Genomic DNA, 7,500 nt, shown 5'->3' on the forward strand with positions numbered 1-7,500 from the left:
ACAAACTAAAAAAAAGACATTCGTAAACACGATCAGAACAAAATTGAGGAAACACTGTACTTAAGACAGGAAGAAGCATCATATTAATGAAAAGAAAATTTGGAATAGGATGCCAAAAGATATATGCTTTAAAGGATGACAATGGAGATATTATCAACAAAAAAAGATGGGGTGATAACAATTACAGAGGATTTCTATACAATTCTATACAATAGTGATATAAGAGATAACTTTGATGATAGAAATAATGAAATATCTGAGCTGGTATCAATAGTAACTGTAGGAGAAGTAAAAAAAAAAAAAGCATTGGAAGCTATGCAGAGGCAGAGCAGTAGAAGATGGCCTAACAATTAGATGGAGGAGATATCATAATAGTAAAACAAGCTGAACCATACACAAAATGTTTTCAAGAACGCTCTATACCCACAGCTTGTAAAAACTTTATCACTATACTAATTAACAAAAAGGGAGATCAAAGACCTGAAAATTCTCGCCCATTAAGTATTATATGATATATTTACAAAGATGATATTAGGCCGAAAATAAAGAGTAGGAGGGTTTTAGAAGCTGGAATTAAAAATAACTGACCGTATCCATACAGTAAACCAGCAAATGGATAAATCAAATGATTATGAAAAACCACTATGCATGGCATAGTGGTTCAAAAGTAAGAAATAGATGAGAGAGAGAGTTGTTGCTGATGGGCACCATTGGGAGTATAGGAATGTGATATCTGGTGTTGCTCAGGGTAGTGCTCTTGGCCCATTACTTTCCATGTTGTATATACATGACGTGGTTTGGCGTAGAAAACAAGCTCGTTGCATAAGCAGATAATGCTACTCTTTTTGCATCAATTCCATCTCCTTAATGTATATCTGAGGGTGCCGATTCACTTAATAGAGATCTAGCTAAAATTAGTGGATGGTGCAAATTATGGGGCATGAAAGTGAATCCTAAAAAAACTCAAACTGATTGCAAGTAGTCGAGGACAGTGACTCCTCAACATCGGGATATCAGAAATGATAATGTTTCTTCAATACTGTATGGCTCTTTTAAAATTCTAGGCGAGATTCTCAACAGAAAATTTACTTTTGAGAAATAAAGGTCTCCCTCTTCTTCAATTGCCCCCAAAATTAGCTTATTTAGAGTCTTTTAACATTTTCGGTGATCAATCTATCCTGAAGAAGTGTTTTCTTACTTTCATACTACCTTGTTTTTAGTATTGCTCTTCTGTCTGGTCTTCACCTGTTGATTCTTATTTTCATTTGTTGGACAGAAACTTACGGTCTATTAAATTTCTTATTCCTGATCTAGATATCAATCTCTGGCACCGTCGTTCAATTAGTTCCTTATGCAAGTTGCATAGGATTTTTCATAATTCTGACCATTCTTCACATTCAGATCTTCCCGGACATTTCAATCCTGTTTGTAACAATAGATATTCTATTAATTCTAATAATCATGCCTTCTCAATCACAGTATTCTAGAAGTTTTATTCCAGCTGTGACCAAGTTGTGGAATGATCTTCCTAATCGGATAGTTGAATCGGAAGAACTTCAAAAGTTCAAACTTGCTGCAAATGTTTTTATGTTGAACAGGCTGACTTAAGTCTCGTTTTATAGTTTGTATATGAAAGATTAGTTTTAATGTTTCATTTCTTAAAGTATTCTATTTTGATTATTCATTACTTTTTATATAGTTTGTTTATTTCATTATATTTTCTCACCAGGCTATTTTTTCCTGCTGGACCCCTTGGGGTTATTGCATCCTGTTTTTCCAACAAAAGCTGTATATTATACTATAATAATAATAATAATAATAATAATAATAATAATAATAATAATAATAATAATAATAATAATAATAATAATTTCGTCAAAGTCCGTCAAGCAGTTTTGACGTAAACCTGACCATGGACACAAAGACAGACAAATAAATAAATAAATAATCCGACTCGATCGCATACCCTCCATGGAGGGTATGCGGTATGTATTCTGGTAGTACAGCAATCCTAGAACTACATAAAACTTATTCACAGTATGCCTAGAAGTTTTTGAGAACTTAGACTTGGAATCAATATTAATGTAGAATACCTTAACAGCTTAAGACTTGCAGATGACAGTGAATCATGGGAAGAATTGCAAAGGATGATAGAAGATTTGAATTGAGAAAACAGAAATGTAGGACTGAAAATTAATTTGAGTAAAACTAAGATATTGATCAATGAAAATGCAGAGAGAAAGCAAATAAGGGTAATGGACGAACCTCTAGAGATTATCAGTGACTATACGCAAATGACAGTAAATGTTTCTACAGGACACGATACCAAAATTAAAAGAAGGATAAACATGGGATGGAGAACTTTTGGTAAACAAAATGAGATTATGAAATGTAGAATGCTAATTTCTCCGAAAAAACAATTAATCATATGGCCCTACCAGTATTAACTTACGCATAAAAAAACTTGGGGCCTTACTAAAGCCTTAAAGCATAAGCTAGTTACATCTCAAAGAGTTATGGAAAGAGTAATAATAGGATTAGCACTAAGAGACGAAAAAACAAAACATGGTTACAAGAGAAAACTAAAGTAGTGAATATTCTAACAAGTAAGAGAAAGAAAAGGATCTGGACAAGACTTATAATAAGAGTGACAGAAAACAGATGGACAAAAAAATAAAAGAATGGGGACCTAGAGATTGCAAATAAAGCAGGGGAAGGAAGAGAAGACGATGGACTGACGAGTTAACAAAATTTGCGGGTATTATCTGGCGTAGAAAGAGTATAAACAGACGGGAGGGAATAACATGTTTGAGGCCTCTGTCCGGCAGTACACTAGTAACAGCTGACGATGATGATATATATGCATATACATACATATACATATACACTATGTGATATTCATACATATGCATATACATAAACACACACACACACACATATACATATATGATAAGAAAGGTACCATTAACTTGAAACTATTATAACCCCAATAAAGATTTAGAAACGGGTATTTCCAAAGAAAAGGGGCAATTGTTCTGGAAAAGAATATAGTTTTAAAAACTCTACTTCAGAATAAGAGAGACAGAATTACCCTCGTAAAAATGAAAAGAAAAAGTACAATTTTATTTTTCAATTTTGTCTATGCTTCGCTGCGAAAATTCTGAATGCGTATGGAAAAATCTGCGGTCTGCAGCACATCCATTATAAACTCCGTGCCGAGGACTAGCAATGTGGATACCAGAGTTCGGGTTTTAATCCACTTGTCTTGTTGCTAATATTATTCATCACAGGCCTTATCACACAGTCCCAGGTTATTCGCTTCTCTGCCACTGCATTATCATACAGACACTTAATTTCAGGCCCTGGATAAACTCCACGCCATGCCTACAATAGCGGAACTGGTAACTTCCTTCTCATATATATTATTATTATTATTATTAAATGCTAAGCTACAACCCTAGTTGGAAAAGCAGGATGCTATAAGCCCAGGGGCCCCAACAGGGAAAGTAGCCCAGTTAGGAAAGGAAATAAGAAAAATATATTTTAGGAATAGTAACAATATTCAAATAAATATTTCCTATTTAAACTATAAAAACTTTAAGAGAACAAGAGGAAGAGGAACTAGATAGAAAAGTGTGCCCGAGTGTACCCTCAAGCAAGAGAACTCTACCCCAAGGCAGTGTAAGACCATGGTACAGAGGCTATGGCACTACCCAAGAATAGAGAACAATGGTTTGATTTTGGAGTGAATATTTTTCTAACCTATCTATTTTAAACTTCACCGCTTAGTTTCTTTTTATGCCTCGGTCATACTCTCCTGATAAAGTTGTTCATATATTTTTAACAAAGTACCAGGTTCTTAAAGGAAGGAACACACTGCGTGAGTTCTCATTTATGATAAACTTTCTTTTTTGGACATTGTTAAATTAACTTTATTTTCATGTTTCCCATTATGAAAACTTACAAGTAATAATCAATTGGTAATTCGAGCAGAAATCTCTCTCTCTCTCTCTCTCTCTCTCTCTCTCTCTCTCTCTCTCTCTCTCTCTCTCTCTCTCTCTCTTATATTTCAATATTGTGTTGAAAGTTATTCACTTACATTTAATCGCTTGTCACAGTGTTACTGTGTACTTCAAGTTGAATAATCACGCTGGTGTCGTCATTGTGGTTCCTGATCAAATAAGATATGAACAAATCGGTATATTCGCGAATAGAAAATATGCTTCTCTCCACTTTGGTTATTGGTGGTCTAACAACGTCAAGAAACTTCTATCTTCATTGTTTATCTTCTTTATTGAAAGTTTATGTTCCTGATTTCTATAGGATTCTATATTTCAACTAGCATGTATGGCTAAAACTTCCTTTAGAGGAGGAGGAGGGTAAAGCTCTTTTCTCAGAAAACTGTCCCCTCTGTTTAAGATTTATGATTTGCGTATCATGTATATAAATATGTGTTTACTACTTTTCTACTAACAAGTTCCTTTGAAGTAGTTGGATAGAGTTGATTGTTAATTAAGTACGAGAGCGCAGAGCTTGGCAGTGTCTTTATTAACATCTTCCCCTCACCAAGAAATTTACATTAGAGTAGAAATTAATTGGTGGAAGTAAAAGCTGAAAAAAAGAGGTCTTCCGATAGAATCCGACTAATACCTCTTTGAATTCAATATGGTTTTCACCAACCATTAGAAATATTTCTATAATTGCAATGACAAATACTTTTAGAGTATATAAGTAATTCAACAGTGTAAAAGTAATACAAAAATATACGTGACAGACCGCAGAAGTTGAAATCATAGCAACAATATACTCGTGCTTTTGTCTTATTATAAGATTCCTTTGCAAGTCGAATATGAAGTTTTTCCTGCCAGCCCCCACAGAAATACCAAAAAACATCTGTTGTTTGGAACTATGTACGTCTGAGCCATATGTTCATACCCTTTTCACGTCTTTTTGATCATATATAAATTCAAATGGCATTGACAGCATTTAAAACTATAACAGGATTTTTTTTTCAGCTAGCAAACTGTTTATTCAGACAATTAAAGTTTTTAGAACCTTGGAAAAAGGTGACTATTGGTTATTTCATGATTGAAAAACATTTTGGAAGGCAATGCCAAGTATTGATAATGTTTAGGCAACCTGTGTCAAAATAAATTTTCGTTATACAAACGATGCCACATGAACTGTAACGATGGCAAAATACTCGCAAGGTTTCATAATATATATAAGAAAAACGTACTATATTGGTCGATTTTTTTATCATGTCACATCGATAAAGTTTAGATGTTGATTATTTGTCAATCATATACTCTGCAGTTATATCTTATGTTCGCTATTGAAATTTAATAAGTAAAATTTGACTAAAAGCATTTGTCACTAGAAGGTAAATGATGCTCTTGATTTGTATATAAAATGAAAATTCTACAATTTCTGTTAACACCGGACAAAGAATAGTACGGTAACAAGTGAATGATTAGCATTAGTATCTTCGTCGGTGTAAATAGAAGATATCTCCTATAAAAAATTTCTGGAGCTAAGAATAGAAATACTTTTGATATGTGTAAAATGAAGCGTTGGGAGTGAAGATAACTCAAACTCTTGTAAATAATTCCAAATAATCCAAAGCAGTGTTTGTGTAAGAGGTATGGTAAATCAATGTAGTCTTAGCTTTACTGTCTACTGTATTTACTGATCTGCTACAAATATATCTTGAGGGGGACAACCAATCTATTTCACTTTACAAATAAGAAAATATTTGTTACAAAAGTATCTCGCGTGCCAATACTAAACATTTAGTTACTTTGAAATAAACATAACTGATGTCCATGAATACTATATTTTGAAAGATCAAGCACAATAGGTTAGCCCAGTGGTTGTCATAAGGGGGACATGACCCAAAAGGGAACTTTAAATAACTTATTGGAGGAAAGGGTAGTCATAAAGAACTGCCTGGTTGAGAGGTGAACTCGTTAGAATATGTAAGTTATAGTTTTATTGGTAGCTTAATGATTTAAGGAATGGCACCGAGGAAAATCGGGCTTTATTGCATTCACATTCTTTTGTTTTCCATTAAATTTTCATTCAATACTGATAATACTGCACAAGTATTATGAAATATATACGTAGGCTATCCATAAATATCTATTGCTGTGCTAATATAACAAGCAATTTGTTGTATTATAAATTTTGGCTTTCTTTAAATGAATGATTTTTGGGTTTTAATAATAGTTTTGAAAACATGATCAATAACAGAATAAAAATCAAATATAGAATGAGAGAAACTTTTTTTTTTTTTATTCACAAACTGAAGTAAGAAACGCAATCTATCTGTACAAATCACTAACTGCAGAATTACAATTCAACAATCGAATATTATATACAGAAAATAATGGGGATTATTGTTTTATAAAATTTAAAAGGCAGAAAGAATCAGTTATCCAAGACTATGATGAGAGGGGACACGTACTATAAATAGTTAATGAACACTAATCGAGTTTATGCATCAATTTACAACTACAACGATACTGTTAGTTTCTTAAAATCCAACAACCAATAAATTATGAATTTTGTGATTCCTTAAATCAAAGGTATCCCTTAATTAGTGTTGAATGGAGCCTAAATTGTACACAAATGTCAAAATTGTTCTGGGTTGTATTAGTTTTCACTAAAGGGGTATTACAGGCAATATATTTTTCCTAAAAGAGTTTTAAAAGTACTATGTTTTCCCTGTGCATACGGACTACCAGATACTTGAATGAGATCTTGAACATTAACATTTTTAGAAACCTTTGTGAAATAAGGCCAATGGATTTTGACTTGCAAATATCGCAATTAGGCATAGTACTCTTTGCACTACCGAAATGCAGCATATTGTATCTGGATCCAGGTTACCTAAAAAACAATTTGAGAAAATTAAGATAATACGAAGAGAATACGCTATATATTATTCGTAAGGTAAATAAAACGACACATTATGATCTCTATTCCATTACAGTCATTTGTAAAGGTTCTCAGTAATGTCACTGTAGGCAAAAGAAATCGCGTGGATCAAGTTGAGATTTATTAGGTAACAAAAAAGTCGACCGTTAAACGTTTAGAGAAGTAGGTAAATATGCTGTGAGCTCTGTTTTTCTTGGTTGTTACACGCTGTAATCTCTTAGATCCTTTCTCATAATTTTGTCGTTCAGTTATTACTAATAAATATTCTGGGAATAGTATGAATATCAACAGAGAGAACTTCCATTAGCTAGGAAATTGCGTGTTGGTAATGAATTTCCGAGTTTATTTTATATTTGTGTATTAAATCTAGCTTTTCTAAAATGGCCTGATTATGAAGATTCTCAATTGCTATGATATATTTAGTATGTAATTAGCATTACTTTATTGGACTAATAATTTTTAGGTATATAGTTATTATTGAATAGGAAATTCAATGAGTGGTTTTTTTCCAGTATACCTTATATATGTTTTTCCCCTTTTCATTTCACAAACCTTTTAAGA

General features: G+C 32.8%; 1 protein-coding gene across 1 annotated transcript in view; it reads left to right on the forward strand.

Moving 5' to 3' along the window:
* Positions 1–7,500, forward strand: part of LOC137623469 (uncharacterized) — an 802,186-nt gene that overhangs the window by 793,277 nt on the left and 1,409 nt on the right.

This window comes from Palaemon carinicauda, chromosome 1, assembly GCF_036898095.1.
Source record: "Palaemon carinicauda isolate YSFRI2023 chromosome 1, ASM3689809v2, whole genome shotgun sequence".
Taxonomy (NCBI): Eukaryota; Metazoa; Arthropoda; class Malacostraca; order Decapoda; family Palaemonidae; genus Palaemon; species Palaemon carinicauda.